The sequence below is a fragment of the Nicotiana tabacum genome, chromosome 4, assembly GCF_000715075.1.
Source record: "Nicotiana tabacum cultivar K326 chromosome 4, ASM71507v2, whole genome shotgun sequence".
Lineage (NCBI taxonomy): Eukaryota > Viridiplantae > Streptophyta > Magnoliopsida > Solanales > Solanaceae > Nicotiana > Nicotiana tabacum.
This window is the reverse complement of record NC_134083.1, coordinates 120153241-120173358: the sequence shown is the minus strand read 5'-3', so window position 1 is coordinate 120173358 and position 20118 is coordinate 120153241. Positions and strand designations below refer to the sequence as shown.

The 20118-nt window shown below is 40.1% G+C and overlaps 1 non-coding gene across 1 annotated transcript; it reads right to left on the bottom strand.

Moving 5' to 3' along the window:
- Window positions 1-5558: 5558 nt before the first annotated feature.
- On the bottom strand, window positions 5559-5661 carry LOC142180521 (U6 spliceosomal RNA). The gene has a single exon (XR_012709142.1). It is a non-coding gene; the product is annotated as a U6 spliceosomal RNA (small nuclear RNA).
- Window positions 5662-20118: the final 14457 nt, after the last annotated feature.

Sequence of the window (20118 nt, the reverse complement as noted above, 5' to 3'; positions counted from 1 at the left end):
GAACTTAATTGCCTTCTGCGTCAATTTAGTCAACGGAGATGCAAGGGTTGAGAACCCTTCCACAAACTTTCTGTAATACCCCGCTAAGCCTAAGAAACTACGAATCTCTGTTGGAGTTGTAGGCCTCGGCCAATTCTTCACAGCTGCAATCTTTTGAGGATCAACCATAATCCCTTCACTAGAGACTACATGACCCAAGAATGTGACAGATTTAAGCCAAAATTCACACTTCAAAAACTTTGCATATAACTTATGCTGATATAGGGTTTGTAGAACAGCCCTGAGATGATCGGCATGGTCCTCACGATTGCGTGAATAAACAAGAATATTATCAATGAACACTATCACAAAGGAGTCAAGAAAAGGCTTGAAGACTCGATTCATAAGATCCATGAAAGGTGGGGCATTTGTTAGCCCGAAAGACATTACCAAAAATTCCAAGTGCCCATATCGGGTTCTAAAAGCTGTTTTCGGAACATCCTGCTCCCTCATCTTCAATTGGTGATGCCCGGATTGTAAATCAATTTTGGATAAGTACTTACCACCCTGAAATTAGTCAAACACGTTATCTATCCTTGGCAGTGGGTACTTATTCTTGATTGTGACAATGTTAAGTTGCTGATAGTCAATACAAATTCTCAGTGATCCATCTTTCTTTCTTACAAAAAGGACTGGTGCGCCCTAAGGCGACACACTCGGCCGGATAAAACCCTTTTCTAACAAATCTCTCAACTGCTCCTTTAGCTCCTTTAATTCCGCCGGTGCCATTCTGTAGGGTGGAATAGATATTGGATGCGTGTTTGGCATCACATCAATCCCAAAATCAATCTCCCTGTCGGGTGGGATCCCAGGGAGTTCATCCGGAAAGACTTCCGAAAATTCATTTACAACATGCACAGACTTAAGTGTAGGTGACTTAGCATCGGTGTCCGTCACCCAGACCAAATGGTAAATACACCCCTTATTGATCATTTTTGTGGCCTTAAGGTAAGAAATAAACCTACCCTGCGGCACTACATCATCACCCTTCCACTTAATAACTGGCTCATTTGGAAATTCGAACCTAACAGTCTTGGTTCGACAATCAAGCTTGGCAAAACAAGAACAAAGCCAGTCCATCCCCATTATTACATCAAAATCAACCATTCCCAATTCAATGAGATTGGCCATGGTACCCCGACCACGCAATGTGATAACACAATCCTTATAAACCTACGCAGCCAAAATAGACTCACCAACCGGAGTAGATACAGAGAATGACTCATGAAGTTGTTCCGGTTTTATCCCAAATTCCACTGCAACATAAGGAGTGGCGTATGACAAAGTAGAACCTGGATCAATAAGAGCATACACATCATGTTATTAGACAGTCAATATACCTATGACAACATCTGGAGAAGCCTCTGAATTCTGGCGACCCCTCACAGCATAGAAACGGCTGAATCTTCTCGAACTCTATGCTCTACCCCTAGCTGCACCATGCCCTGCGGATGTTGGAGTGCCTCGAGCTGGAGGAGGTTCTGCGGATGTAGTAGCTGCAGAACTGGATGGCTGTGCCATGCCCCTGCCCGCACCCTGCTGGGACGAATGACAATCCCTCTGAATGTGACCCCTCAATCCGCATCTGTAGTATATGGGTAAGTCCATGTAGCATATTCCTAGGTGCATCTTTCCATACCTAGGACATGGGGGTCTCCTCTGCTGCTGGAATCTACCACCATGACGACCCTGCTGATTGGATCCCCTATGGCATTGACTGGGCCCTGATGGCGGTGCACTAGCCAAAGACTGAGCAAAGGACTGTGATGGCCCTGACGACCCTCCCCTGAATGTTAACTTGCCACCACCAGAAGAACCACCAAAGTTGCCCGCAGAACGGGCCTTATTGCTACCCTCTCGCTCCATTATGTTCCTGAATTTTCGAGCCTCTGTGGCTTAAGTGAATGCCACCATCTTTCCATAGTTCATATCAGAATTCAAGGCTGTTGTAGCGGCCTCATTAATTACCAAGGGGCTAAGGCCTTGTACAAACCGGCGCACTCTAGCCTCCATAGTCGGCAACAAGTAAATAGCATACTTGGACCGGTACGCGAATCTCATGTGGTAATCCCACACACTCAGGCTACCTTGCCTCAGGTTTTCAAATTCAGCAGCATGGGCTGCCTTAGTCTCGGCAGGCAAGAAATGATCAATGAATGCATCGGCAAACTCGTCGCACCTCGCCGGAGGGCTCCCATCTTCACGGGACTCCTCCCAGAGTTCAAACCAAGAATATGCCACCTCTTTCAGGCGATAAGAGGCCAATTCCACTGCCTCCATTTCAATAGCATGCAAAACTCGGAGAGTCTTGTGCATCTCATCAATAAAGTCCTGGGGATCCTCCTCTGGGTTAGTACCCGTGAACACTGGAGGATCCAACTGGACAAACCTGTTCACCCTTGAACTAGTAGAATCCCCTGGCTGACTGGAATAAGTGGGTGTAACATTTGATCTCTGGGCCTGGGAAGCCACTATCTATGCCAACATCTGTATGGCTCCCTAAGATCAACATCAGAAACACCAGAATCGGAAGCTAGAACTGGTATATCAGTTGGAGGGACCGTTGCATCCCTAGTAGGTGTAGGGACAGGTGCAGTCTGATCAGTTGTAGCAGAATTAGGTAGTGTAGTTACTGGAGCAATATTCTCACTCCTTAGGTTCTCACCCGCATCATCAAATATAGGATCAACTGTCACTCCTGGGGTGACATTGGCTCTTTGGCCAGTTCTTGCCTTCTTCTTAGGTGCCATATACTAAAAGTTAAAGTAAAGCATGAGTTAAAGAAGCAACAACCGTACAACCATCTTTATCGCACAATCAAGAACATGAAAGAAGGGTATTATTCCTAAATGCCCAAGTAGCATCCTAATTATAGATGTGGTCAACAACACACCAATAAGAAGGACTTTAATAGACATGGCTCCGAGACATCCTAGGACACTTTAAAACCTTAGGCTCTGATACCAAGTTTGTCACGCCCCAAAAACCGGGGAGCGCGACCGGTGCTCAACCGAGTGAACCCGGCCGAGCAAGCCTATTAGATTTTCTTCTACCCAAACTCATCCATGAATGGAGATAATACATATTTTCAATAATTAGACAAAAAGGTGTTCATGTATACAATACCAATTCATTACCAATAGCTTTATCATTTTTAAAGTCTCAAATGGACAAGTAATACAACCACAACATAATATAGTTTGACTTTTCCAGCACAAATACACAACCCACACTATGTCTACGGAGACTCTAATAGATACAAAAGAGTACTATGATAATGCCGGCAACAAGGCCCCGGCTATACCTCAAACACAATACACGAGGAACAAAGATACATGACCCCAAAATGAAGTAGGGCTCACCAAGTCAGCTGGGAAGAGGGTGCACCACTGTCACTGATCAATGTCTCCTACTGTGGAACCACTTGCATCCATTGAAGATGCAGCGCCCCCGGCAAAAGAGACGTTAGTACATATGGAATAGTACTATTATGAATGACAAAATGCCCTCTTAATAGATTGATAAATAATACAAACAAGAATATCATAATATCAATGGAAGCCTTAATCAACATCAAACCTCAATTTAGGATCAAGACAGTGTTCAAATTAATTTTCCATATCTCACATTGGGAGAATTTTAGCATCAATATACCATTGTTCACAATACCATTATTCACAATACCAATACCACCGTACTCTCGGCACGGAATCCGATCACGACCCGATTGGCTAGGCTATCCATTAGATACATCAACCACAATCACCAATTCAATTATAATTTCTAGGACAATCACCACCATGTGTGCGTCATGGTGTCCGATCACGCCCCGATAGGCTAGGCTGTCTTATTCGAGAGATCAACCTTTTATATCAATCATCACATTTCATACTTCTTTCACATCTTTTAACATCATTTGCACTAATGGCCATAATTATAAAATCATTCTTGGCACGTTGGCCATATTTAGTATTTCATGCTCACCTTTTCACTTTCTAACTTCAATATCATCAACAACAACAATAACATTTCAAATCAAGGCATGTAGTACATATGTGAGCAATTAAGAATCTAAGGCGCATAGAGATTCTTCACAAACTTTGGAATAATAGCCTTTGTTTGAACTTGACTTGAAGTCGAAAATTATGAATGCACAGACCATACTTGAATAGATCCTCAATTGATAACATAACATGAATAAAGCATTTGGGATACTTGAGGAACATATACCTTTCGACCCAATCTTACTAGGAATAGCCAATTTTATAATGAACCACTCGGGACTTACATAAATTACATGAATGTTGTGTGATCCAATTCTAAGAGAAGTGTTTAGCCAACATACCTCACTTGAGCTTCCTTAAACTCTAAAATGTTCCGGAATTCTTAGCAACTTCAATCTATTATAGAAATATAACAAATTGAACCAAAATTAGGAAGATGATCATGGTTCTAGTTCATTTGAGCATTTTATCAAACACTAGGTGTGCATTAAGGTTTCAAGGTCCTTTTATGGAGGATTCCTTCATCCCACAACCCATTCTTTACCATTTTTAGCTCAATAATCTTCCTACACCCTTTGATAGCATATGCATGTAAGATGGACAACACCCATGCCCAAAATTATCTTGCTAATTACCCACTTCTAGACAAATATCAAAATTGAGGGTTAGGGTGTAGAATCTTACCTTTAGGATGAAGACCTAGTGAGTTTGCCTTGTTAATCTTCCAAGATTCGAGCAAGAATTGAAGAACAATTATTGAAGAACACCTTCTCACTCTAGGGCACTCTCTCTCACTCTAAAATGTCAGATTCTAGCTCAACAATAGCCCAAAGCATGTATTTAACGAAGTAGGGTCGGGTTTTAAAAACTCAAAAAGGAAGCTTCGGGACAGGTTTTGTGGTCGCATATGTGATCGCATAATCGATAAGCGGACAACATATCGGCCGCATAATTGGTGTCCAAAACTGGCAAAAATCTACTTGGGTCTGCGGTCACTATGTGGCCTGCGGACCTGTTCTACGGTCGCATAATGAACCGCAAAATAGTTCTGCGGTCGCATAGTCAACCGCAAAATGGCATCATACTACCCCTTTCCTGCCTCACTTCTGCGGCCATTATGCGGTCCGCAGAGTTATTCTGCGGTCGCATAATGGACCGCAGAAATGCATTTCTCTGCCAAAAATTTTCCTTTATCCCTAAGTGTATTGTTCAACCCAAAAAGTCCGAGCCGCGGCGAGCTTGCGATCCTCGAAGAATTTATACAATCCTCAAACACGTAAGCCCAAATTCGGCACCACGAAATATTATTTTCTATTTTTGCAAAATGTTTACTAAGCTTTACACTTTAGCGCTTTAAAATTTTCCGGGGTGTTACACCGGCCTACCCATAAGTCTGTAGCAAAACTCTTACACGATGACTTATAGATTCGGCTACACTCCGAATGAGGTGGAGTCTTACCGATCCTTCGTTGAATGCTAACCTCGTCTACTATGAGGGCTCGTCAAACTGATTATCAAAATTTGGACCATTTTTCCATTTGTGCGTGTCATCCTTGCACAGGGGCCATGCTAATTTTCTCTGTATTGTTCCAATTTTATCGAGATGATACCTTTATCCATACCTGTAGGTATGAATGCAGCATCCCCAACAAAAAGACGTCAGTACGAATAATGTACTGAGTATGTAAGGCAGAACTGAAACATATCCATAAGTCAACATTAATTAAAGAAATATAAGAATCAACCTGAATCTATGTATATGCATACTTGCTATACTTATATATATAATGCTTCTCTTTGAGACTATTATCAATATCATATGATGCATGACTGGCAAACGATCAGTGGTAACTGCCTGACCGGCCGTAGCGTGATGGTAAATGCATGACTGCCTGACCGGCCGTAGCTCGGTGGTAAATGTGTAACTGCCTAACCAGCCGTAGCTCGGTGGTAAATGCATGACTGCCCGACCGGCCGTAGCTCGGTGGTAAATGTGTAACTGCCCAACTGGCCGCAGCTCGGTGGTAAATGCATGATTGCCCGACCGACCGTAGCTCGGTGGTAAATACATGAAGATGCGTGTATCACTATATTATAAACATTAACATCTTTATCATATACCCCAATAGAGACTTAGGAATGTACTTAGACATACTTGAATATAACTTTACCAGAATGAATAACATAGATATCCTTAACTGCTAAGAGTAGAACCATCTATGGAATAACATTATGTTTACGTATAGTTACTTGGATCATGCCAAAAGAAAAGGAGGGATAGCCTTAACATACCTGAGCCGGTTCTCTGGACAATCCCTCTAACACACGACAATTGCGACAAAACACGTGATGGCAAGAACGGAGTAGAGAAAAATCCGTATGATATTCTTGAGAAAGATTACACCATACTCCCTTGTAATTGTAAAATCTCACGTTGCTAAGATACTGAGAAATCTCGTTTGAATTTTCGTTGTAACCTCATCCGTACTTTGTAGTAATAAGCTTTTTCATTTTGTGAATTTAGAGAGCCTTTCTTAATAGCATCTTTCAACCAAAAATGAGATAAGGTGCACATGGATTTAAATGGTGCCACCACCTCCTTAATTATAAGATTAGTTGGCAATTTGCTGCCACACTTTCATAATCCCACGTGGATAACTCCTCACCTAATAATTATCCAAAGTCCTTAATTAATTACCCCTTCTCCCCCTAATCTACATAATTAAGAATTATCTCAAATTACTTAAAACACTACTCACTTTTTAACACACTTTATACACCTTACTATCATGGTCATGTGGTACCATATAAAATCAATACATACACTATTATTTCATTAAAACTATTTTCTCAACTTCTAATTTTTCTAATTTCTTATAAAGAGTACAAATTTTCATACGCTTAATTATTAAAATGGTAAAAGGATAACCTTCTTTTCTTGTGAAAAAAATAATTTCTATCTTTACAATAAAGAAAATCTCATAAACTTTCTCATATTATGTGTATAATTTAAAGCATGTTCGAAAGTAGTAATATTAATAACTATATAATATTATATTTTTCGAACTTTTTTTGCAAAAAATGTTCCACTCAAAATACCATATCAAATGTATATAACAGTATCAAGGTTGTTATACTTACGGGGTCTTACAAAACATAGTCACAAATCCTTTATAACCTCGTGAATGGTCTTAATCCCTTCAAGCTCATATGGATTACTATGACTCGTCCTAATATTAAAGTACGGGATGTAACAAAACCTCACTATATCCTTATTCATTCTCCTCCACCAATAGTGCTGCCTCAAGTCCTGATACATCTTTGCTGCCCTCGGATGAATGGAATACCGCGAACTGTGGGCCTCCTCAAGAAGCAGCTCACGTAGCCCATCCAAATTAGGCACACAAATCCGACCCTACATCCTCAATACCCCCATCATCCCCAATAGTAATATCTCTTGCATCACCGTGTTGAACCGTGTCCTTAAGGACAAGCAAATGGGATCATCATACTGCGCTCTCTGATGCGATCATATAAGAAAGACCGAGAAACCACACAAGCCAGAATCCGACTGGGCTCCGAAACATCTAATCTCACGAACTGGTTGGGCAAGGCCTGAACATCAACTGCAAGCGGTCTCTCACCAACAGGAATGAATGCAAGGCTGCCCATACTCACTAACTTTCTACTCAAGGCATCGGCCACCACATTGGCCTTCTTGGGATGATACAGAATAGTAATATCATAGTCCTTTAGCAGCTCAAACCATCTCCGCTGCCTCAAAATTAGATCCTTTTGTTTGAACAAGTGCTGGAGACTATGATGATTTGTAAATACCTCGCAAGACACACCATAGATATAGTGCCTCCAAGTCTTCAATGCATGAACGATGGCAACCGACTCCAAATCATGAACAAGGTAGTTCTTCTCATGGGGCTTCAATTATCGCGAAGCATAAGCAATCACTCTACCCTCCTGCATCAAGACACACCCAATACCAATCCGAGAAGCATCACAATACACTGTACAAGAACCAGAAGTTGAAGGTAGAACTAGAATTGGAGTTGTGGTCAAGGCAGTCTTAAGCTTCTGAAAGCTCTCCTCACACTCATCCGACCACCTGAAAGGAGCACCCTTTTGGGTCAATTTGGTCAAAGGCGATGCAATAGACGAGAAACCTTCCACGAAGAGATGATAATAATCGACCAAGCCGAGAAAGCTCCAAATCTCCGTAGCTAAGGACGGTTTGGGCCAACTCTGAACCACCTCATTCTTCTTCAGATCTACCTAAATCCCCTCACTGGACACCACGTGCCCCAAGAACGCCACCAAACTAAGCCAAAACTCACACTTGGAGAACTTGGCATAAAGCCTCTCCTCCCTCAACCGCTGCAATACCACTCTCAAATATTGGGCATGCTCCTCCTAGCTACGAGATTACACCAGGATATCATCAATGAATACTATGACAAAAGAGTCGAGATACAGCTGAAATACATTGTTCATCAGCTGCATGAATGTTGCTAGGGCGTTGGTCAGCCCAAAAGACATCATAAGGAACTCACAATGACCATAACCGGTCATGAATGCTGTCTTTAGAATATCTGAGTCCCGAATCTTCAACTGCTGATACCTAAACCTCAAACCAATCTTGGAGAACACTCTCGCTCCCTGAAGTTGGTCAAATAGATTATCAATACATGGCAAGGGATACTTGTTCTTGATTGTAACTTTGTTCAAATGCCTATAATCGATGCACATCTGCATAGTACCATCCTTCTTCTGCACAAACAGAACCAGTGCACCCCAAGGCGACATACTAGGCCTAATAAACCCCTTATCAAGAAGTTGTTAAAGCTACTCTTTCAATTCCTTCAACTCACCTGGTGCCATACGATATGGAGGAATAGAAATGGGATGATTGCCCGGCACCAAGTCAATATCCCTTTCGGGCGGCATGCCCGACAGGTCTGCAGGAAACACATCCGAAAAATCTCGCACCATCGGAACAGAATCAATAGTAGGAGTATCAGCACCAACATCCCTCACAAAGACCAATTAGATAAACAACCCTTCCCAACCATCCGATGGACCTTCAAATATTAAATCACTATGCTGGGAACATTGTAACACCCCAGAAAATTTCGAAGTACTTAAGCGCTATTATGAAAGTTCATGTGCACTAATTATAATATTTTGTGTGCAGAAGGGGACTATTAATATAATTGTTACATTTCGCATTTTTGTACATTAAAATTTCGTCGTAAGTTAATCGACATAGATTCGGGAATGAGATTATTTTTGAGATTATAAGCATTTATGCTATTTATAAGTGGTGATAAGTATAGCCATGAAGGTCAGAGAGTAAACGAGTGGAAGAAAATGAGTTTCGTTGAAGGTTGTCAATTTGGGATAAAATACAGTCCGAGCTATAATACCCGGTATTTGTGGACTAGTGCCATACAAGGTACCACAGGACCATGATAGTAAGGTGTATAAGGCATGTTAAAGGTGAGTAGTATTTTAAGTAATTTGAGATAATTCTTAATTATGTGGGTAATTGATTAATTATTGGATTAGTGGGGGATTAACAAGTTAATTAAGGAAATGGGTGGATAATTATTGGTGGGAAATCTCCCCTCCCCCCCAACGTGGCAGCAAGTTATGCCCCATTTGTGACTCTTTACTTACATTACAAGGTGGCACATTTAGAGGGACTTTTGGCTAAGTCATCACCTAAGTGGGGCCCGCACCCACTAAGTTAAAAGATATCTCAAAATTCACAAAGAGAGATATATCTAATCTTCATAGCAATGTAAATTGCTAATACAAAATGATAGCAACGTGATTTGCTACAAAATTCATACAAGACTACTTTGCAACGTGAGAATTGTGATTCTAAGAGAGCACGACACAATCGTTCTCAAGAATAACAAACGGATTTTTCCCTACTTCGATCCTCCGTTACGTATTTTTTTCACAAAAGACTTGGGTTAGAGGGATTGCAAGAGAATCGGCTCATGTATGTTAAGGCTATCCCTTCTTTCTTTTTGGCATGATTCCTACGATACAAACGAAATGAGCAAACACACAGCTTTCATAAATGACTCTATTTATAGAAGTACTAGGGGTGTCTATATTCTTGATTCTCCATGTGTCTTATTATTATATCTTTTGTTCATGGGTCTCAAAAAAATATGTAGTTGATAAAGTTATCCGAAAGGCATATTCATTTTATAATATTCCGAGAAATCTTATTAACGTACTTCTTATGCATTTCATTCATTTATACATGTACCAATCCATGACCATATGGTGTTATATACGCATATATTATATGTATATAGGATATGGGAAAAGGTTACGACGTTATATACGCACCACCATCTGATTAGCTGGTATATGTTGATGATTTTGCCCATAGTGGCTGAGATGATATGATGGGATGCCCTTAGAGGCTTGATGATGTTATGTACACCTATACCTATACATGATATGACACTTATACACATGTGCATGACGTTATAAATGTTTAAGGAATCACAAAGTTATTTATACTCACAGGTGGAATTATTTACTCCATGTTTCATCTATGTCTTTATGTACTGATTTTCATGCCTTACATACTCGGTACATTATTCGTACTGATGTCCCTTTTGCCTGGGGACATTGTGTTTTATGCCCGCATGTGCAGATAGACACGCCGATGGTCCACCTTTTTAGGATCTTTGATCAGCGAGAGTTCTTGTGCTCCACTTGATCCGGAGCTATTACTAGTTTTGGTACGCTATTTTTGGTATGTAGATATGGGTGCGACAGGGCCCAGTCTCGTCCTTTATATAGTTGTACAATCTATTAGAGGTCTGTAGACAGTCATGTATAGTTGGATAGTATGTGGCATTATCGGCTTCTAGTTTTGGGATATTTAGTTGTATATAGCAGCCTTGTCGGCTCGCCCTACCATATTCCGCATGTATATGTATATATGTCTTTTGGGCATGTCTTCCCCATGTATGTTATTCACATGATTCAGCAGTTTATTGACAGATGTTATTCATGACCTACCCTTAATTCATGTTTATATCTTAGACTCATGCTTAGGGGTGTTCGACAGGTAGGACTCGAACACTCATCATAGCCCATCGGTTTGGGTCGTGATAAAAGTTGTATTAGAGCAGTTCTGTCCTAGGGTTGTCTATAGACCGTGTCTAGTAGAGTCATGTTTATGAATGTGTTGTGCACTACATTTATAAACAGGAGGCTACAGGATATATAGGATGTTATCCTCCTTTCTTATCTAAGATCATGCGATATAAGGATTCATTTCCCTAACGATATATTATGTTTTCAGCGATGCCTAAGAAGGCTACAACCACCCATAAGGCAAGTCCGTGGCTGATGAGACAACTAGTCGAGTGCCACGAGTTATCAGGGTTCGGGGAGAGTCTCATAGTGAAGTTCCATCTCAGACTTCACATACCCCACCCTATCCAGAGGAGCTACGAGAGGCACCAGCTCCAGTGCCTGTCCTTGTACAACTAGCTCCTCAGCTAGATGCACCGGATCAGCAGATGAGATATGCTATTCAGCTATTGACTTGATTAGTAGCCGTACAATCTCGGCATCGGGAAGTAGGTATTAGTCATGCAGATAGGTCCATCAGTGTGAGGATTCGTGATTTCATTAATTTGGACCCTCCGGTATTCACTGGAGTAGATCCAAACGAGGACCCTCAAGTATTTATTGATAGGATGCAGAGGACTTTAAGGGTAATGAATGCCAATGCGACTGAGTCAGTTGAGCTAGCTTCCTATAGACTTCAGGATGTTGCAGTTAGTTGGTACGAGTCTTGGGAGTTGTCCAGAGGTGAGGATGCCCCTCCAGCGGTATGGTAGGAGTTTACAAAGGCTTTTCTTCATCATTATCTGCCACCAGAGCTTAGACAGGCCAGAGTTGATAGGTTCTTGACTCTTCGACAGGGTAACATGAGTGTTCGGGAGTACAATCTTCAGTTTGATTCGTTGGCTAGGTATGCTCCCACTATTATAGCTAAGATGGAGGATCGGGTTCACCGGTTCATGATGGGGTTAGAGCCTCACCTGCTTAACGACTGTATGTCGGTCTCAATTTAGCCAGGCATGGATATTTCTCGTATTCAGGCATACGCTCAGGGTGTAGAGGGGCGTAAACAGAAGTAGAGGGCCGATTGTGAGCATGATAGGGGCTAGAGTAAGAGAGCGAGATCTTCGGGTCCTTCTGGTGAGTTTCGAGGTGGTCAGAGACAACAAATACCCGAGGTATCCAGCCCAGCCATATGCTAGCGCACCCCCTCAGTTTGCCAATAGAAGATTTGAATGTTCCACATATTCAAGGCCTAGTCAGAATTTCAGGGCCTTAATTTCTTAGTATAGAGGTGAGTCAAGTCAGACGAGGCCGCCCTTAATTTCTTAGTTTGTGAAGATAACCATATCAAGTCTCCTCTGCTCATCATCAGTCATGACGGGACCCACCCGGGCCTGAGCAACTGTAACCAGCTAGGATGGTAATACCCCTGGTGTCTGGAGTCCCTGCATCACCTGCTTTGGAGTATGGGCGGCGGGAGTCTGAGTACCTCCCCCGGCCTGAGAAGTGGCAGATGCGGTCGGAACAGAGACCGCATGAGCAAGGCTGGTGCACACCGTCAAAATCTGAGCCAAGGCCTCATGAAGGCCTGGAATCACAATGGGCACAACTGGTGCCTGAGCTGGCCCCACTTGTTCAATCACATCTAGAACCTGCTCCTGAGCTGGTGCAACTGGTGGGTCTACAGGTGCTGCTCTAGCTGCTATACGAGCTGCACCTCTGCACCTACCGTGACCTCGGCTTCTCGTGGCCGTAGCTGGTGGTACTGGTGGCTGTCCGTCCTGACCGGTAGCACGTGTCCTCACCATTTGTGAGAGAATAGAATACAAAAGTTTAGCTACCGGAATTAACAAACCCGCACCACAAGAATACAAGAATATGAAGTTTCCTAAGGGTTCGGCAACCTCTTGAAGATAAGTATAGACGTCTCTGTACCGATCTGCAAGACTCTACTAAACTTGCTCATGACTCGTAAGACCTGTGTAACCTAGGCTCTGATACCAACATGTCATGACCCAAAACTTAGCCCGTCGTGATGGCGCCTAACATGGTACTAGCCAAGCCGACACTTCAAAAAACTTCCATGTTTTTAAATGAAAAATAACAATAACACAGGTTTAAATCATCAAAACTCTTAAAATGGATAGAAAGTCAAAACCAATATAGCAATTCCCAACATCGGGGTGTCACTGTATACATGAGCGTCTAAACATCACAATTTCGGAAGTACTGTCTATAATAGTCTGAAACTAAATACATAAAGTGGAAAGATAGGGAAAGAGAGACGAGGTCTGCGAAACGCTAGGCGGCTACCTTGAAATCTCCAAAACGATCAACTGTGCAAAGGGATCAACACCCACCGTGTCCGGAAACACATGAATCTGCAAACAAAGTTCAGGGTGTAGAATGATTACAACCAACTCAGTAAGTAGCAAGACTAAATAAAGGACTAAAAGTAGTGACGAGCTTCACAGTTATAGTTCAATTACAGAACTTTTAGTATAGGGAGGTATGCATGCTTTCGAGTTTGACAATTTCAGCCACAACAGTTAATCGGCACTTAACCAGGTAAGATGTCTACTCCTTGTACCCTTTGTAAATTTTGCTTAGTTTTAGCATGCTCTAATGACCTTATTGTTTTTTAGGTTTCGATGCTCCACCCTGAAAGCTTCCTTCAGTCCCGAATTGAAATCAGCCAACTCGAGTTCAAGCTTAAAGACCAGGTCCGGAAGGACATATACAGGGCTCGGTGAATAACAAGACGAGGCCCTCAAGGACCTCCCAATTCTCTGAGCCGAGCTGGAAAAGGCATAGAAGGAGGCCTCGTCCATGAAACGGGAGCATGCCAATCTGGTCGAGAAGGTAAAGATTTCTTTGGTTAAAAATGAGAAGCTACTCGTGATGACTAATGATGCAACCTCACAGGTCCAAGAGAAGATAGACTTAATTGACCAACTTCGGGCCGAGATGGATAAGGTCAAGACCATGCCCGAGGCACCAAAAGGGCAGGATGGACATGCTAGATTTGGAAAAGGAGGCCACAAAAGAAGAGCTGGCATCGGTCAAGGACCTGCTCCGGGTGGCAAAAGACAAGGCCGGCAAGTGATCACGGCTAAATGATGATCTCTGGGCACAACTGGCTTCAGCTGCCTCAGAACGAGATGCCCTTGGCCAGGAATATACTGTGTTGAAGTCCAAATTGGAGGCAACTTCGATTGATTCCTTCAAAGTCAAGAAAATGCTGGCCTAGTATAAGGCTGATGTGGAGATAGCCGAGGTCCGCTTAAAGATGAAGACTGAGTATGTAAAGCGGCTATCTCGGAGGGAGACCCTCGAGGAGATTCACGCCCGAGGTTTTGACCTGTCGGCCGTGATCGGAGAAGCCAAGAGGCTCGAGGACGAGGTAAGGGAACTCTATGAGCCCGAAGGTCAAGAAAGCTCTGAAGGTTCCGACGTTTCCAAAGGCTCCGGTGAAGATCAGGCATAGATGCTTTAGCTCTTTTTTATTTCCCTTTTGTACATTTTTCTTTCTTGTTTATTTTGAGGCCGTTTTGTCGTTCCTTTATAAATATTTTTTGAGATATGCAAATAAAATTTTCCCTTTGGCAACATCACACTTTTTCTTTTCAGCATTTGTTTATCATTTTATTTCCATATCGTCCCTACTGCCTTAGCATATAATCAAACATAATCTAGAGCATCCATTCTTTGGAGGTCCGAATGGGGCCCGATCTCGATGGTAGCTCTGGATTACTCGTGGCTTCGAAATTTTGATAAAATCAAAGGCCTTTTAGATGCTTAGGTGTTTCAGTCATATACTGTTGCACCCTATTTTGCACTAGTCAAAACAAGATTCAACTTGTTGTTTCTCTATTGTTGATAAAAGAGAGTCGCCACCTAATATTTAATGGTATACTGGGGTACCTATTTAATTACTAAGTCATATTCATTATTAGTCTGCTAACCAGTGAGATTATGGGTAAGGGTTCTTATTCTTCTAAGGGAAAGGTGTTAGGCACCCCATAAAATCTACCTGAGGCAGCTCCATCGACCTTAGACAAATTTTAAGGGATTAGTTATTTGTACTATGCTTAAGTACTATTAAAGAGTATGGCATACTGTATATCTAACGGAGAGCATGATGTTGATAAAAGGAACGAGTGAACCTTAAAAGGTTGTGAATTTATAAAGGAGTCTATGTTGGTGGACATAGTTGAAAGAGTTTTGAAATATGTATGTAAATGGTCTATATTTTATAAAACTTGTGAAAAAAGGTCAAGTTATGAAAATAGTTGATTTAGGGGATAGGTGTTCATGGAATTCTAAAAGGGATTTGTAAAAGTGAGCCTAAGATATACCTTGGCTTTTAAAACATTCAAGAAAAGCGGTCTTTTGAAAATCCTTTTGGGGCAACATTACTTCACCTTTTATGAAAATTCTGATTTGCCTCGTGATAGTAGAGCTTGCAATTCAGTTCTGATTTCCTTTTGAAAATGGGCCGTAGTTTTTACTAGTTCTAGGCTTCAAGATCTTTTAAGAAAAGGAAAAGTGAGTGAGAACATAGTAATGATATGCGTAAATTATAATTAGCAAAGTGACGATTAATTACTAACTAATTCTTTTTAAATCTTATATTATTTAAAGCTTGCCTATGTTTCATATGATATTAAAGCATGAAAACAAAGTATGTAATCTAATATATGAGTGTTAAATACATGACAACAAGAATATGACAAAGCAACAAGGCAGCCGATAAAAGGTAATAAAGCAGTAAACTAGACTAAAGGAGCAATAGACAATAACAAAGGGAATTGAGGGAAAGAGGACTAGACTCTGGTAATTGGGCCTCAAGAAGGCAGGCCCAACAGTAAAGAGATGCGGCTATGGCTGATGTTGGACTCTCCAGAAAAATGTAACAAGGCTGGGATTGGGCCTGAGTTCCTAAGGAACTCAACGGACCCAAATGATGTACATGTCCAAAAGAGAAAGAAAGTCATTAGACACATGATCCATATATTTAGCATATTCAACCATGTATGAAATATATAAGCAGACGACTGGAACAAAAGTATATTAAAACATCAATACTCAAATACTATGAAAATTATACTAATGTGATAGTTATACATGGCGAATAATATACATTGAAAACCTTTCGTTGTCATTAAATACTAAACCTCTGAAGAATCAAAAGTGTCAATGAATTAAAGGTTAAGGAGGAAGTTCTACTCAAGGTTGATGCCCTCTTTGAATCCCCGACACTTCAAAGTTCCCAAGGGACTCAAGACCCGGGGCAATGCGTGTGTCGGGGAGAGAAACCTAGAGTTAAACTCCATTCACAAATACCCCTAACCACTAACAACATATTTTTCCTAATGGGTATAAAGGTCAATGAGGCCCTTTCAATATAAACTAAATGCTATAGTATCACTTACCACAAAAATAAACTCTCCCTTCTAACGGAATAACATATGGCACACAGACTATATTTGATACCAAATGAACAATACACATATCAGGTAAACCTAAAGGTCAGACTGCGAGCACATATAGGAAAAAAAAAACATTATAGCATAATATTAAAGGTCTAAGCATTAGGGAAAAACACATTCAGAGTTCATATATGAAGCAACAAAAGAAATACAGGTACTCCTGCCCTGGCAAACTAATTGTGAGTTGATTAGCTAGCTACTAGCACATGCATGGATCAGTTAAACATGTCGTGAGAGAGAGAGTCATATATAAAGGAAGTATTATATCAAAACAAGTTTAACTCAGGTATATAGCATAAATTAGTATCTAGGTATGAAGTAATCACACTCAGCTAAAAATTATCATTTTGATTATAAAAAGAATGATTGGGTTCTACTTTATGGAAGATACGTTATTGACAACTAAATGTAAGCTTTACAAAATCAGCAGTAGCATCAAAGAAATTAATAACAAAAAAGCACTACACCAAATAGATTTCGAATTAAACATGTAACCGAAGGTTTTACCTAACCATGAGACAACTAAGTTCAGCTTAACAGCAATTACTAGTTAAATATAACAAAACATGATCATGACTTGTTCTATGAAGAAGAGGATAACTTATTCTTAACAGAATACATACAGTAGAACTATTGGTATTCATGAAAAGAAGAAAGTTCAACTCAAACAAGACTGTTTCATACAAATGCAACCAGCAGTTAGGTATATTCATGAGAATGCCAGAGTTACAGCCAGAAGTTGCCCTCAGAGTTAGCAGATACAGGTATAAAGAAGGAAAGCATCTAAACACTTAGATTTTTCATGCCATAGCTAAATGGTAAAAGATATGAACTTTTAAGTTTATATCAGTTAGGATTATCAAACAACACACTCGACAACAACACAAACAGAATGCAAGGGAAATAATTTGAAGAGGTAAAAATCATAGTAGAATCATCACTAAAAAACTATGAAGTTTATACATGAGCAGTCATTTAAATCATATTAAGGGAAATTAATCATGTAGACTACTAGGATTCAGATATAAGAGTTGTTACAGTCATATAACAGGCTAGTCGACATTAGTTTGAGGATACTCAAAAATATGACAAAAGATCATAACCCGATAGCACCTTATCATGAACATGGAGATAACATTTTTTGCATATCAATGATAATATCACAAACAACTACAATTAACAAAAACAATGAGCATATTCATAGCATTATAATAAAATGATCAAAAGAGAAGAGTTAGAGGTATATCGACCTTTTTGAGGGAAGTAGACCAAACATGGATCCTTCTTAATCGCCTAGACCCAAGATTTCAAGCTCGAAGCACTGAAAGCACTCAGGAAATAAAAGAAAAGGAAATCAGTAAGTAACCCTAGGTTCTGGAATCTCAGAATTGCTCTTGGACGATTGTTCTAGTTGTTGTTAGGTTGTTTTTCAGTGTTAGGTCATGGCATATGAGAACATTAAAGGCCCTATTTATAGTACCATTTAAGGATCTAGAGTTTCAATCGGATTCGAAATTGTGAGTGAAAAGTGATGAAATGTTGATGATGAAGCAAAATCAAGTAAAAATCTAAGAGACATAGGGGGAAAATGTTGAACAGGTTACCTTAGTAGGAGGATCGATCGTTGAAGGCTTTGGACCAGTGGTTAAAACCCTAATGTCTAGAGGCCACAGAGTTTGACCTATGGACATCGAATCCTCATGATAATTTTTGAGATGACTCCATGCATGTTCCGATTTGATGGAACACGAAGGAAAATTGAAGACTTGAAGTTACATCGTTGAGTCTAAGGTTCAAATTTGGGCGTTTTGAATTTTGAGTGATGAGAGAGGGAATAACCGACTGGATTCACGGATTTCAGAAGGCAAAGGGTGGTTTCAGGCTCGATCTTTGACTTATGAGAGCAAATCATATGATTTCTCTTTTGAGCTTAGGGTTTCGGATTAGGGGCCTTGAACTTGTGTGATGAAAGAGGAAAATATATGCAGATTCGTGGTGTAGCAGGGACAAAAGAGATGTTTTACAGTGGTTTCAAGTGACCTTGCACAAATTTGTGCAAGGTTGAGAATGATGTTTGATTGAGATGAGAGAAAAGAGAGAAGAAAGGGAAATGAGGGCGGCTGAGTGAAATAAGAAATGATTAGGGTTTGGGGGGAATAGGGTTCGTCTCTATGATTAAAGACGAGAGATGGAACGGGAGTCGTTGGATCTATTGATCAACGAATCTAATTATTTGAGTAATTGGAAATTTAGAAATGATTTAAGTGAGAAAAATCGGTGGCTGTTGGATTACTTTGATCGGACGGTTGAGATTTAGAAATTAAAGAGAAACGGAGATCAATTGTGCGCCATTGATCTGAGGAACATACGACTCATATTCATTGTGTTTCTTGTGTGAGTGGTGAGGGAGGGTGACGTGGCATGCGGTGATTGGTACAAAGAGAGTGGCATGGATTGCCACATTGGAATGGAGATGGGGTGTTTGGACTGGGTATTCCCGTTTGGGCCTTAGCAATTGGGCTGAAAATAATTCGAAGAATAGCCATTTTATATTTGATTGAGAATTGCAATTGTAGTCCTTTTGTCTTTTAATCCCTTTTTGAATTTAATTTAAATAAACTTAACAATTTTCAATAAATGTGGTAAAAATTATAAATACTATATATACTACTAATTGTTTTAATAAAAATACTTTATTTTTCTAAATTGCAATACTAATTTCGAATTTTTAACATAGTAAGCTAATTAACTAGAAATTAAAGAGCGATTCATTAAATTAATTCATATATATATATATATATATATATATATATATATATATATATATATATATATATATATATATATATATATATATATATATATATATATATATATACACACACACACAAATTAATTAGAACCTATGTAATGTGTATATATGAATTATTTTAATAATCTTAAAATAGTAAATATATTTGTAATTACCTAATGTTAATTCTACGTGATTAATTTTAAATCTAATACTTAATTACTTCGTAAAATATGTATTTGTTACTAGAAAACACTTTAAAAATACTTATTGTAAATTATTAGGTATAAGTAAATTAATTTAAAAAGGGAGGGTCAAAATTGGCCGTCAACAACTGCCCCTCTTTTACCGGAGATGATGAAAGAGTTTTCGGGCAAAGAAATTGAACCAAAGCCAATTTTTTCCCGACATTAGGCATGTATTGCAGGAGTGGCATGAAGATTTTGAATTGCAAGATTATGTTAAGGAAAAATCTGGGAAGATTTTTGGGAAACCTTTTGGAGATATTGGGGCCGAAATCTGGTTTTGAATTACTTACATACCTCGAGCTTAATGAGGAGCAGGCCTCATGTAGTTCTGGAGTGAAGACTTTGGGGAAGCGGCACTAACATGAATTGCCCCAATATTGTATTTTGATGATATAGCGAGACGGAGGATTGGGCACTCATGA